The sequence below is a fragment of the Cnephaeus nilssonii genome, assembly GCF_951640355.1.
Source record: "Cnephaeus nilssonii genome assembly, chromosome: 9".
Taxonomy (NCBI): Eukaryota; Metazoa; Chordata; class Mammalia; order Chiroptera; family Vespertilionidae; genus Cnephaeus; species Cnephaeus nilssonii.
Genome location: NC_137080.1, coordinates 85,442,612 through 85,458,114, shown reverse-complemented (window position 1 = coordinate 85,458,114; position 15,503 = coordinate 85,442,612).

Here is a 15,503-nt window from a genome sequence, read left to right as displayed (position 1 = left end):
GCGCCGGCCGTGCTTGCACCCACTGATGGCGCGGAGTGATTGGGGCCAGCGCCAGCAGTGGGTGCAAGCAGGGCTGGCATTGTCAGCGGGTGCGAGGTGCAGCTGCTGCCCCGATCGCCTCTCAGTAGCACGGGGAGGTGGAGAAGCCCTCAGGGGCCATCAGGGCTGGCACCAGGCACCAGCAGCGAGTGTGAGTGGCAGCTCTGATGCTGGAAGCGGGTGCAAGCACCGGGTGAGACCATGGTCCGCAGGAGCAAAGAATTTTCAGTAACCACCAGCGGTTCGCCCCAATGACAGCGACCAGCACCCCGCCTTGGTCTGGCGCCCCCACTCACCTGCTCCACCATCCCACCATGGCCAACACCCACCATGTTTCGCACATGCCCTCTGGTGGTCAGCATACGTCATAGCAACCGGTTGTTTGGTTGTTCCGGTTATTCTACCGTTCGGTCTATTTGCATATTAGCCTTTCATTATATAGGATTTTGTGTCCATTACCTCATTTAATTAAGTCTTATTATTCCCATTTTATAGATGGAGATGGAGGCTTAAAGAGTTTACCAAAGTCATACAAGAAAAATGTATATACTCTGGGATTTAAAGCCAAATCTGATCTCAGAGCCTAAGCCTTTAATAACTATCAAAGTCCTAGCATCAAGACTCAGTGACCTGAGCTACTGTGGACATAGGCCCAATTCTATCACAAATACAGAGAAGATGCTGAATAAAGTATGACCCAAATATATGTTTAAGTAACAACTAAGCTTGAAAAAAGTAAAGGGAAATCTCCAAATGCTATGAATGGAGGGAATCCTAGCAGGCAGAGCAGGAGGTGAGCTGATGTCACAGCAGCCCACTGAATTTGGATCTGGAGTTGGGGTCAGGAGCTAAAGTTCATGAGGGGACAGGAGGCAGGCACTGAGCTGTGGTTACATTCTCTACATAAAACCTGAAGGCTCTTCCCTCTGAAATGGGGCAGAAAAACTGCACATAGGCCCTAGGAATTGGTCAGGACGTTCACCGTTTATCCAGGTTCTTAGATGTGGAGGGAAAATGTCACCCATGAGAAATTTAAACCCTAGGCCTATGCCATGTGCAGGAGTGGGAGGGGGGCGATCTAAATTAAGCTGCCGACGTGGCGCAAATTCCAAGATGAAAATTTGACATTAAAAAAAAAAATGGCTTAGGGCCATTGAGACACTTAGCATTCTGGTCGAAGCAACTGTGCATCTGCTCCATGAAGATATGTCAGTGTCCAGAACTTCAGGGCCTCCCACAGGAAGAAACAACTTCTGCTGAAGATAAGTTCACAATAAAAAATTGCAAATAATCCTGCTGTGCTGGTGAAAGAGTAAAATCCTACCTGGGATTTAAAGAGTGAAAATCAGCTTAGCAAAAAAAAAAAAAAAAAGGCAGCCCTGCCAAATGAAGCCGGGAGGACAGGCACCAGCACAGCCAGCTGCAAAGTTAAAGTTAATGAGGAGCATGTGTTTCTCCCAAGGTCAGGCCACAGATGTAAAATGCCCTAATGAGCCCTCTTTCCGTGACTACTGTTTTCCTACCAAATCCCCGGGCCACTTTGCCATACCTTTCTATTTCTGGGGTACCCAAGGGCTGCTAAACCACCTTCGGTTCATGACCCAATCTCTAGTTAATCCCCACTTTGCCTAATCCGCCTCGGTAATCCAGAATTGATGTCCACTTCCCTTAGAACCCTCAGAACGCTTCAGCAGGACCTGAACCTTACCAAGGTGGTCTCCTCCTCCCTCTGTGGAGCCACAGTTCCCTGAGTCAGGAACTGTGGTTGGGCAGACTAGACGCTTGCTCTTAGTTGTCTGTGGCTGACTAGGCTTTATCAGTAGAGTTTGCATATGTAAGTAAGAGAAAAATTGGCACCTCCTCAAAAGTCAGAATAATATAAAATCTGAAAGATGTCCTATATAATAAAACCCTACTATGCAAATCAACCGAACAGTGGAACGACTGGTCGCTATGACACATGCTGACCACCAGGAGGCAGACACTCAACGCAGGAGCTGCTCCCTAGTGGTCAGTGCGCTCCCACAGTGGGAGCACTGCTCAGCCAGAAGCCAGGCTCACGGCTGGCGAGCACAGCGGCAGTGGAGCAGGCCTAAGCCGGCAGTCAGACATCCCCCAAGGGGTCCTGGATTGCGAGAGGGCACAGGCCAGTCTGAGAGACACTCCCCCCGCAATGTGATGCACTGGGCCTTTAGTTATAAATAAGAAGTAGATTTTAAGTATGATAAAAATAATGAAGATAGCAAACACATAACACTGTTCTAAGGGATATTAGCTCATTCAATCGTCACTATATCCTTGTGAAGTAGATACAAATATTACTTTCTCCATTTTACGGTGAGATGTCAGGAAATTTGTCCATGGTCACACAGCTATCAGAGTAGCAGAGCTGGGATTTGAACCCAAACCGTTGAGTTCTGAGCACATGCTCTTCATCACTATAAATTAAAAGCAACAGGATACTATTGAATAAGAACAGGCAGATCTGACGAAAGAATGCAATCGAATTTCTATAAATGAAAAATAGAGTCACCCATTCATTCATCCACCCAATATTTACCGAGATCATATTATGTGTCAGTTCAATGCTCTGGAGATGCTGCAGTGAATAAAATAGACAAAAAAAGCTTGTCCTAATAGAGTTCACATTTTAATGATGAAGATGGATAATAAATACAATCTATAGCATATGAGGTGGGGTTAAGTGCTAAGGAGAAAACATAAGGGGGGTAGAGGGGTATGACACATCAAGAGGGAGTAGCTGAAATTTTAGATAAGGCATCTGGCAAAACCAAACTAATAAGTGATTTGTATTTAGCGCCTGAAGAAGTGGGAGAACAAACCACATGCAAATGTGGGTTAGGACTTTCTAGGCAGGGAAATAGCAGAGCAAAGGCCCTGAGTGGGGATGTGCCTGGGGTTTTTTAGTAACACAGGGACCCCACTGTGGATGGGTGGGAGCAGAGAGAGAGAGAGAAAGAGAGAGAGAGAGAGAGAGAGGGCAGTGGAAGATGAGTCCAATAGAGAACAGGAAGCTGGATCATGCAGGGACTTGGGAGTCACGGTAATGACTTTGGTTTTACTCCAAGTGACAAAGGAGTCACTGGTGCGTTCTGAACAGAGGGTAGTAAGGATTTCAACTAACATTTTAACAGGATCACTCTGGCTGTCATGTTGAGACTAGAATACAGGCCGGCCAATAATCCAGTTGAGGAATGATGGTGACTTGGACCAGGGGAGGAAGCAGTGAGGACTGTAAGAAGTGGTCAAATTCTGGGTCCATTTTTTAGGTCAAACCCATAAGATTTGCTGTATTTGCAATGTGAGACAAAGAGAGGAGAACAAAAAGACTCCTGCCCTAGCCGGTTTGGCTCAGTTGGATAGAAGTTTGGCCTGCGGGCTGAAGGGTCCCAGGTTCAATTCCGGTCAAGGGCTCATGCCCGTGTTGTGGGCTTGATCCCCAGTATGGGGCCTGCAGGAGGCAGCCAATCAATGATTCTCTCTCATCATTGATGTTTCTCTCTCTCCCTTCCTCTCTGAAATCAATAACAAATATTTTTTAATTAAAAATAAAAAGATGACTCCAAGGATTTTAGCCTGAACATCTTACATAATAAAAAGGTAATATGCAAATTGCATCACTCCGCTACGCCCATGATTGGGCCGGCTGGAGGCGCGGGGGGAGGGGGGGGGCAGGACTCAGGGTGGCCGATTGGCTGGCGGTAGGAGCAGGGGGCGGGGACTCGCGAGTCCCCGCCCCCTGCTCCTCCTGCCGGCCTAATGGCCGGTGCTTCGGAAGGACCCATGGGGCCGGCAGAAGACGCTGGTGGCGGAACTCGGGGTGGCGGATTGTGTGGCTGCCGGCACCAGTTTTCTGCCAGCAGCAGTTTTCCTCTGGCCACACGCCGATCGGAGTTCCTCTCGGGGTGGCCGATCATATTGGCTGGAGGCGCTCTGATCCGCGGGTGGCCAGAGGAAAACTACTGCTGGCAGAAAACTGGTGCCTGCAGCCAGGTGAAGGAAAAGTCTACTGCACGAAACTTCGTGCAACGGGCTCCTAGTCTATAATAATAGTCACCACTAACTTATACAGGAAACACTGCAGCGTTTGTGAATGAGGGTCAGCAGCTCAGTTTCAAAGCTTCCAAGAGGGGATGTCTCAGAGCCAGCTGGATAAATGGGTCAGGAGTTTAAAGGAGACATCTGAACTGGAGTTACAAGTTTTGAAGATATCAGCATATCTATGGCATTTGAAGTCCCAAGATTGATGACTTCATCTGGAAAGTGGTTTAGATTGTGAAAAAGAGAAGAGGTCCAAGAGCCGAGTCCCAGGACTTCATCACTTAGAAGTAGGGACGATGAAGAGGAACCAGCTAATAAGACTGAAACAAAGCAACCAGAAATACAGGAAGAAAACCAGATGACTATGTGTCTTCAAAGCCAAATGAAGGAAGTTATTAAAATGTAAAAGTCAATAGATAGGTTAAACAGCAAATTAGAGCCACATGAAGATGAAATTAGCACATTCAAAGAGAAAGAGAGAAAGATGGGGGTGGAGGGTGAAGGGGAGAATGATGAAGAGAAGTGGAGGATAGAATGAAGAGTTTCAACATGCATTTTGTACCTGTCCCTGAAGAAAACAATGGAGACTGTGAAAGGTAATATTTAGAGAGAAAATATCTCAGAATGTTCTATAATTAAATTTAGAAAGACACGTGTTGCAGGTTGGGTTCCCTGGGGAATAGATTAGTATGCAGGAAGCTTATTGTGGGGACCTCTTGGGATCAATACCAGTGAAAAGGATGGAAGCAGGACTGGACAGAGGGAGAAGGTGAGCAGTGATGCAGTCTCTCAATAAAGACTTCGGCCAACTTCATGGGAAGGATGACCAATTATCCCGGTTTGCCCAGGATTGAGGAGTTTCCCAGAACGTGAGGTTGAGGGGATTCAGAGATGTAAGACTCTGGCAAAGCTGAATGAGCTGATCATCCAACCATGGGGGACTCTGAAGCTAAGATGGACCTTTAGAATTGTCCAGGAGAAACCAAGATGGCGGCATAGGTAAACACCTGAACTTGCTGCCTTGCACAACCACTTCAAAACTACAACTAAAAGACAAAACAGACATCATCCAGAACCACAGGAAGGCTGGCTGAGTGGAAATTCTACAACTAGAAGGGAAGAGAAAAGTACACTGAGACTCAGAGGAGGTGCGGAAGTAAAGTGCAGAGGCACAGAGGGGCTCGCACGCGGAAAGGGCTGGCAACTGAGGACGCAGTTGTCTTTTTCAATAGAGAGGGAGACACAAGCTCCTGACTGCTCTGAACTCCAGTTCCGGGTGAGACTCTGGGGACCCAGACTCATACGGGGAGAAACTGGACTGTCTGGCATCGGGCTGGAACACAAGGGTGGCTTTTTCTCCGAGGTGCTTGCAGCGATTACCACAGGACACTGAGACCCAGGGGCCTCTTAGGGCAGGGCTGAGGATCAGCCATAGCTGTTTACTCCACCCTGTTAATTCCCTGCGACCCCGCCCCACACAATTTACAACCCCATCCCAGCTGTGCGCAGAGGCTTTGCATATGAATAGCCTGGCCCTTTGCAATCTAAAATTACCTAACAAACTGCAGCTGGGTCAGAGAGCCCCAGAACTTCCAAAAGAAGGCCCAAGGCCCACAGCAGCCTGCATTGCTTCACAGCTGGACCTCATCTGGGCACCTCCAAACCCCAAACAAAGAAGAGGAATTTGCAGATCTCTCTGTAGCTCCTGCTGGGTGGCCTCAGGCAGAGCTAAATTTGTACCTCCTTGGAGATCCAAGAGCCAGTGGTCAGAGTGGGATCATCCAGATTACAACTCCTCAGATCCATAAGGGACACACTCAGGGGGCAGACTCAGTGAGCACCAAAGCCCCACTGAAGCAAGTCCTGCCCCATAAGGGTGCCTCCAGCACAGAAGTTCTCCCATCATAGACACAACTGATCCTCACAGCCAATTGGCCTGGAGGTTAATTCCTCCCAGTGATACCAACAATCAAGGCTTAACTACAACAAGACTGTGCACACAGCCCACAAAGGGGTGCACCAAGAGTGTCCACCTCAGGTAATTGGGGAGGCTGAGCCATTGGGCCCTATAGGACACCTAGCACACAAAGCCACTCTATCAACTCAGGGAAGCAGCCAAAATGTGGAGACAAAGAAACAGGTCACAAAGGAAAGAAATGGAGGAAAGCAAACGACTGGATATAGAGTTCAAAACCACGGTTATAAGGTTTTTCAAGAATTTTCTAGAAACCGCCGATAAATTTAGTGAGTCCCTTGAGGATATGAAAAAGGACCAACTAGAAATTAAGCATACACTGACTGAAATAAAGAATAATATACAGAGATCCAATAGCAGACTAGAGGATCGCAAGAATCAAGTCAAAGATTTGAAATATGAAGAAGCAAAAAACACCTGACGGGAAAAGAAAAAAGAATCCAAAAATATGAAGATCGTGTAAGAAGCCTCTGGGACAACTTCAAGCGTACCAACATCCGAATTATGGGGGTGCCAGAAGAAGAGAGAGAGCAAGATAGTGAAAGCCTATTTGAAGAAATAATGACAGAAAACTTCCCCTACCTGGTGAAAGAAATAAGACTTACAAGTCCAGGAAGTGCAGAGAACCCCAAACAAAAGGAATCCAAAGAGGACCACATCAAGACACATCATAATTAAAATGACAAGAGCAAAAGACAAAGAGAGAATATTAAAAGCAGCAAGAGAAAAGCAGTTAGTTACCTACAAGGGAGCACCCATACGATTGTCAGCTGATTTCTCAACAGAAACTATGCAGACCAGAAGGGAGTGGCAAGAAATATTCAAAGTGATGAATAGCAAAAACCTACATCCAAGATTACTCTACCCAGCAAAGCTATCATTCAGAATTGAAGGTCAGATAAAGAGCTTCACAGATAAGAAAAAGCTAAAGGAGTTCATCATCGCCAAACCAGTATTATATGAAAAGCTGAAAGGTATTCTCTAAAAAGAGGAAGAAGAATAAAAAGGTAAAGATAAAAATTATGAACAACAAATACATATCTATCAACAAGTGAATCTAAAAATCAAGTGAATAAAAAAATCTGATGAACAGAATAAACTGGTGAATATAATAGAATCAGGGGCATAGAAAGGGAGTGGACTGACAATTCTCGGGGGGCAAGGGGTGTGGGGGGAGGTGGGAAGAGACTGGACAAAAATCGTACACCTATGGATGAGGAAGTGGGGGGCGGGGTAAGGGCAGAGGGTGGGATGGGAACCGAGTGGAGAGGAGCTATGGGGGGGGGGGGGGGGGAAGAGGAACAACTGTAATAATCTGAACAATAAATATTTATTTTAAAAAATAAAATAAAATAAATTTAAAAAGAAAAAAGGATTGTCCAACATCGGGACAAGAAGGCTGGCTCTTTGAAACCTTGTATCGACCAATCATTGGATGCAGACTGTCCTCAGGAAGGGGTGTGACCTGGTGGACAAAGCAGCACTGGTCAGCTCCTGAGGGCAATTCCTGGAGAGGACTGACATCTGAGCACTGTCTTTTGGAAGCACCCCCAGCTCCCAGCACCTGGGGGATTAAGTCCTTCAGTCCTGAAGAGGGACCTGGGTAGGACAGGACACCATCAAACATAATAAAAGTATTCTTTAAAAAGATTTTAAATTGATTTTTTAGAAAGAAAGGAAGGTAGAGGGGGAGGGAGAGAAACATGGATGTGAGAGGGAACATTAATCGGCTGCCTCCTACATGCCCCCTACCGGGGATCGAGCCCAAAACTAGGAATGTGCCCTGACTGGGAAATGAACCAGCAAACTCTTGGTGCACAGGAGGGTGCCCAACAACTGAACCATACCGGCCAGGGCCATATGAGTCTCTTTCATTAAAGTAGCAAGTGAGTCTTGAACAGAATAAATACAAACCCTATAGTTGTTCCAGCTTAGCACCTGGAGAGTCTCCCAAGTCACAGCACCAGAGGAGGAGCCCAGGCTAACCTGTGGTCTCTGAGTTGAAGAGATAGATGTGGGAGTCTGAGGGCCACCACTGCTAGATGGCAGGCACAGTGAGGAGAGGAGGTGCTCAGAGACAGACCACTCCAGAGAGCTCCACAGGATCCCCGCCTGTCTTCAGTGCTCATCCGCATGTGAGTGTGAGGCGCCTACAAAAGCCAGAGAAGGAATGACCCAAAAGGAGCTCAGGGAGCCATCCAAGGAGATGACACGGGATAGGAGTACTTGGACTCCAATCAGACAAAGTAGAAAACCTTGCAATTTGTGGTGCACAGAGTAATCAGAAGGCTATTGCCTCAGTAGTAGGGAAAAATCAGGCATAGACTAAAGACTACTCGGGTCCCACCGCACAAAGCTTGAAAATAACAAAAGCCTTAAAGGGATCAAACTGTTTCCATGTCATTTAACTGTGTCCCAGAACAAAGCTCGAGAATATTTACAGGAATACTTAACAGTCAGCATTTAAGAAGGTAAAATGTACAATGTCCAGCAACCCATCCAAACTTACCAGACAAAGAAGCAGGAAACTATGACCCATAGGAAAAGAGGAAAATCAATCCATAGAAATACAGCCAGAAACAGCACAGACAAAAGAATTAGTGGACAAGAACACTAGAAGTTATTGTCTGTATATTCCATAAGTTTAAGAATGTAGAGAGGGTACCCTGGCTGGTGTTTCTCAGTGGTTAGAACTTCGGCCCATGCACTGAAGAGTCATAGGTTCGATTCCCAGTTAAGGGCACATATCTGGGTTGCAGGTTCAATCCCCAGCGTACAGAGACAACCAATCAATGTGTCTCATGTCGATCTCTCTCACTTTCTCTCTTTTGCCTCCTTCCTCCCTCCATTCTACTCTCTCTAAAAATCAATGGAAAAAATATCATCAGGTGAGGTTTAACAAAAAAGAAGAATGTAGAGAGGAAAGATTGAGCATGTTAAGTGGAAACATGGAAGATATCAGAAAGACTTAAATTGAACCTCTAGGGATGAAAACTACAATGTCTGTGATGCAATTTCACTGGATGGTGTGAAGAGCAGATTAGACACCTCAGAAAATAAAAGATTCACGTCTGGCCTGCATGGCTCAGTGGTTGAGTGTAGACCTATGAACCAGGAGGTCACGGTTTGACTCCCCGTCAGAGCACATGCCCAGGTTGCAGACTCCATCTCCAGGGTAGGGCATGCAGGAGGCAGCCGATCAATAAGTCTCTCTCATCATTGATGTTTCTATCTTTCTCTTCCTCTCTGAAATATATTTTTCAAAAAGAAAGTTCACCAGAAAGTTATAAAAATCCTGAACCACTGTGCACCTAACAATGGAGCCTCAAAGTATATTAATATACTGCAAAACTTGGCAGGCCTAAAGGAGAATTTGATGAGGTTTGATGACTTCATGACGATAGTGGGAGATTTTTGTGTACAATATAAATTCAAAGTAAATACAAACTGGCATTGGCAGGTCTTACATCCTCATAGATTGAGACATTATTGAGACTCTTGTCATCTACTGTGAGCTCCTTGAGGGCAGGAATTGTGTCCTATCAGAATTGAATCGTCAGAACCCTGACACATTCTACTAGTAGATTATAAAAAAAAAGTTATTTATTATTCTAATTTTAAACAAAGTTGCTAAATATTAATAAGGCTACAGAGGACATAAATGCACAATTAATAAGCTTGCTTTAATGGATATGCATAGAACTGTACCCCACTACGGAGCAAACACATTTAATTTAAAAACATATAAAATACCTATAAAAGTCAGCCATGTAGTTACCATTAGACAATGAGAAATGTGCTACCAGTGTGCTGTAGGACAGTGGAACTGTAACTTATGTTTCCTTGCTATGCAAGATACTTTGATGGTTCTTGCAAGTGTTATGAACATTGTCTTGTTTTCTGAGAAGTGGAGGAGGGGCCCAATATTTCCCCCTTCCTTTTCTTCATGCTGACATGCTAATATCACAATCAGAACACAGCAGGTCCCAAGGATTATTTAACAAACCTCACAGTCAGAGAATGTAAGGACTCAGACCAAATCTTCGCCTTGTTGGTAAGAGGGAGATAAGAATATTAACTGTAATATTACACTATTTTAACTGCATAATAAACTGACAATTCTCATTTTATATGTTGTTTCCATAAACTCCCCCACCAAAAAGCCCATTCAAGTGTTGTTATAGTTAGCTATCTGGGTTGAGTGACCTTATGTGATGATAGATAGGAGTTTGGCACCCAAAGTGGTCAAAACAAAATAGACATCTGTCTTTATAGAATACTAGAGGCCCGGTGCATGAAATTCGTGCACTGGATGGGGGGAGGCGTCTCTTAGACAGGCCCGTGCCCTCTCGCAGTCTGGGAGCCCTCGGGGTATGTCTGACTGACGGCTTAGGCCCACTCTCCGTGGGGAGCGGGCCTAAGTCAGCAGTCAGACATCCTTAGCACTGCTGCAGAGGCTGGAGAGGCTCCCACCACTGACGCTGCACTCACCAGCCCTGAGCCCGGCTTCTGGTTGAGCGGTGTTCCCCCTGTGGGAGTGCACTGACCACCAGGGTGCAGCTTCTGCATTGAGCATCTTCCCCCTGGTGGTCAGTGTGCATTATAGCGACTGGTCGTTCCACCATTCAGTAGATTAGCATGTTACCCTTTTATTATATAGGATAACCCAGTGCACAAATTCATGCACCTTGAAAGGAACAGTAGGCCGTGAGGCTGTGGTGGGCACAGGGGCGGGTCTCAGCTCATCCTTCGCACCCTCGCCCGGCCCCTCTTGCCATGGCCCCTGGTCCCCTGTCTGTCGGCAGTCCTGCTCTTGCTGCTGCTGCTGCTGCTCCCATGATTAGGGCCTGCACCAGCAGCAGGTGTGAATGGGGCCGGCACTGTCAGTGGGTACGAGCTGCAGCTGCTGCCCCGATTGCCCCTCAGGAGCAGGGGGAGGTGGAGAAGCCCTCAGGGGCGATCGGGGCTGGCAGCCACTGCTTGCACCCACTGACGGTGCCAAGAGATCAGGACTGGCGCCAGGCACCGACAGCAGGTGCAAGCGGGGCTGACACCGGCAGTGGGTGTGAGCAGCGGCTTCGGCACTGGCAGTGGGTGCAAGTGGGGCCATCGCCAGCAGCAGATGCAAGAGGCAGCTGCCAGCCCCGATCGCCCCACAGGAGCAGGGGAGGTGGAGAAGCCCTAAGGGGCAATCAGGGCTGGCAGCCGCCACTTGCACCCACTGACGGTGCCAAGCAATTGGGGCCAGTACTAGGCACCAGCAGCGGGTGCAAGCAGCGGCTCTGGCACCAGCAGCAGGTGCGAGCACCGGGCAGGACCACAGCATGTGGGAGCAAAGAATTTTCAGTAACCACCAGAGGCTCACCCCAATAACAGTGACTGGCACCCATCCTTGGTCTGGCACCCCCGCGCGCCTGTTCCACCATCCCGCCATGGCCGACACCTGCCATTATCCACGCTCTGCCATCTGCTGCTGACACCCACCATGTTCTGCACGCACCCTCTGGTGGTCAGTGCATGTCATAGCAACCGGTTATTTGGTTGTTCGGTTGTTCCGCCATTTGGTCTATTTGCATATTAGGGTTTTACATATATAGACTAGAGGCTCAATGCATGAAATTTGTGCAAGAATAGGCCTTCCTTCCCCCAGCTGCTGGCACCAGCTTCCCTCTGGCACCCAGGACCCAGGCTTCCCTTGCAGCCCTGGCTTTGTCCGGAAGGTTGTCCAGAAGGATGTCCAATCTAATTAGCATATTACGCTTTCATTATTATAGATTGCCTTTTTAAAAATACCTTTATTAAGATACAATTTACATACCATGCAATTCACCTATTTAAAATTCACATTTCAGCCCTGAGGGGGGGTTCAGTTGGTTGGGTGTCATCCTGTGTACTGAAGGGTTACCGGTTCAATTCCCAGCACATACCTTGGTTGCAGGTTTGATCTCTGGTTGGGACATGTATGGAAGGCAATCTCACATAGAACTCTCTCTCTCTCTCTCTCTCTCTCTCTCTCTCTCTCTCTCTCTCTTTCTCTCTCTCTCTCCCCCTCCCTCCCTCTCAGCATGTCGTCGGGTGAGGATTTTTTTAAAAAAGCACAACTCAATGTTTTTGATATATTCACATTTTGAAATCATAAACACAGTCAATTTTAGAATATTTTTATTACCCCAAAAGAAATTCTGTAGTAATTAGCAGTCATTCCCCATTGTTCTCCAGTCCTAGGCAACCACTAATCTACTCTCTGTCTCTGTAGATTTGCTTATTCTGGACATTTCATATAAATAGAATCATACAGTATGTGGCTTCTAGTGACTGGCTTCTTTCACTTAAAACATTTTCAATGTTCATTCATGTTATAGTATGTATCAGTACTTCATTCCTTCCCCCCCACCACCACCAAAAGAAAAAAATGATCAGTACTGCATTTCTTTTTTTTATAACTGATTTCAGAGATGAAGGGAGAGGGAGAGAGCGATAGAAACATCAATGATGAGAGAGAATAATTGATTTGCTGCCTCCTGCACACCCCCTTGGGGATCAAGGTCACAACCCAGTCATGTGCCCTTGACTGGAATCAAACCCAGGACCCTCAGTCCACAGGCCGATGCTGTAACCACTGAGCAACTGGCTAGGGCTGTACTGCATTCCTTTTTATTGCCAAACTAGAGGCCTAGTGCATGGATTCATGCACCGGCAGGGTCCCTCGGCCTGGCCTGCATCCTCTCTCAATTCGGGGCCCCTCAGGGGATGTCAGACTGACAGTTTCAGCCTGATCCCCACAGGCCAGGTGGAGGGACCCCACCAGTTTCAGCCTGATCACCTCAGGCCAGGCCAAGGGACCTCACTGGTGCATGAATCCATGCACTGGGCCTCTAATATGCATATAAGATCTTTGGTTAATCTCTTCCCGCCTTCCCCCTCCCCCTTCCCTCTGAGACTGATCCATGTTTCCATGCCTGTGTGTTGAGTGTCTGCACCCTGTTAGTCAGTATGCGTTATAGCTACTGGTCAAACGGTCAAAAGGTCACTTAGGGTTTTATATATATAGATAATGTGTAGATAGTACCACATGTTTTTCATCCATTCATCAGATAATAGACATTTGTGTTGCTTCTGCTTTTCGGCTATTATAAATAACTAGAGGCCCGGTGCATGAAATTCTTGCACAGGGGTGTGTGTCTCTCAGCCTAGCCTGCACCCACTCCAATCTGGGACCCCTTGAGGGATGTTCAACTGCCTGTTTAGGCCCAATCCCAGTGGGGTCAGGCCTAAACAGGCAGTTGGACATACCTCTCACAATCCAGGACTGCTGGCTCCCAACCGCTCGCCTGCCTGCCTGCCTGCCTGCCTGATCACCCCTAACCACTCCCTGCCAGCCTGATCGACGCCTAACTGCTCCACTGCCAGCCTGATCAATGCCTAACTGCTCCCCTGCCGGCCTGGTCGCCCCTAACTGTCCTCCCCTGCAGGCCTGGTTGCCCCCAACTGCCCTCCCCTGCTGGCCCGGTCACCCCTAACTGCCCTCCCTTGCCAGCCTGGTCACCCCTAACTGCTCCCCTGCTGGCCCGATTGCCCCTAACTGCCCTCCCCTGCCAGCCCGTTCACCCCTAACTGCCCTCCCTTGCCAGCCTGGTCACCCCTAACTGTCCTCCCCTGCAGGCCTGGTCACTTCCAACTGCCCTCCCCTGCTGGCCCAGTCACCCCTAACTGCCCTCCCTTGCCAGCCTGGTCGCCCCTAACTGCTCCCCTGCTGGCCCGATTGCCCCTAACTGCCCTCCCCTGCCAGCCAGTTCACCCCTAACTGCCCTCCCTTGCCAGCCTGGTCACCCCTAACTGTCCTCCCCTGCAGGCCTGGTCACTTCCAACTGCCCTCCCCTGCTGGCCTGGTCACCCCTAACTGCCCTCCCTTGCCAGCTTGGTCACCCCTAACTGCCTTCCCCTGTAGGCCTGATCTCCCCCAACTGCCCTCCCCTGCCGGCCATCTTGTGGCAGCCATCTTGTGTCCACATGGGGGCGGCCATCTTTGACCACATGGGGGCTGCCATCTTGTATGTTGGAGTGACGGACAATTTGCATATTGCCTCTTTATTATATAGGATGTTATTAACAATCTTGTACAAGTTTTTGTGGGGACATATATTTGTATTCCTCTTGGGCAGTGGTCGGCAAACTCATTAGTCAACAGAGCCAAATATCAACAGTACAACGATTGAAATTTCTTTTCAGAGCCAAATTTTTTAAACTTAAACTTCTTCTAATGCCACTTCTTCAAAATAGACTCTCCCAGGCCATGGTATTTTGTGGAAGAGCCACACTCAAGGGGCCAAAGAGCCACATGTGGCTCGCTGACCACAGTTCTTGGGTATATACCTGGTAGTAGAATTGCTGACCACAGCTCTTGGGTATATACCTGGTAGTAGAATTGCTAGGCTGAATGCTAACTCTATGAGGAACTACCAGACCATTTTCCAAAACAGCTGCAACATTTTACATTCCACCAGCACTGTATGAGGGTCACAATTCCACTGCCTGCCTACCAACACTTGTCATTGCCTGTCTTTTTTTTATTATAACCATCCTAGTAGGTGTAAAGGGTTATCTGATTGTGGTCCAAATATTACTTTACTGAGGCTTATTTCTGATTCGGTGTTCTGCAAGATAAATAAATGTTTTTAGTCACTTTTCTATCCTACTAATTTTTATTAACTTTGTTTACTCATAAAAATAATAAGGTTTGCTATATGAAAAGTGTTTGGTTATCTATTATTAAGTAACAAACCACCCCATAACTTAGAGGTTTAAAATAACAACCATTTTATTATCTCCCACAATTCTGTAGGTGGACTACGCTCAGTGGGGTGGTTCTTCTGCTCTATGTGATGATATCAGCTGGGGCTGCAGTCCCCTGTGAGCTCAGCTTCACAGGAACATCCAAGATAGCTCACCTACATGTCTGTCACCTTCTCAGAGATGGCTGGAAGGCTGGGATGCTTGGGCAGCTGGGACTCTCTCTCTCCACATAGTCTCGTGGCCTCTTTCTCTCTTTCCAGCAGTGTAGTTGAACTTCATACATGGAGCACCGAGCCCTCAAAAGTGTAGAAGTGGAAGCTTTGAGACTTTTCTAAAGCTTAGGCCTGGAACTGGCATGAATGGTATCACTTCTACCACATTCTTTTGGTTAAAGTCTTTCTGGACCAGTCTCAATTCTGCCTGAAGGAATCATACACAAGGGCATGAATCCTGGGAGGCCTGGGCCCTTGGGGACCATATTTGGAGACTAGCTACACAAAAGGGATAGTTTAGCCCTGGCAAGATGGCTGGTTGGAGCATTGTCTCATACACCAAAAGATTGTGGGTTTGATTCCCGGTCAGGACACATACCCAGTTTGGGGTTCGATCCCCAGTTGGGGCAGCTGATCGGTTT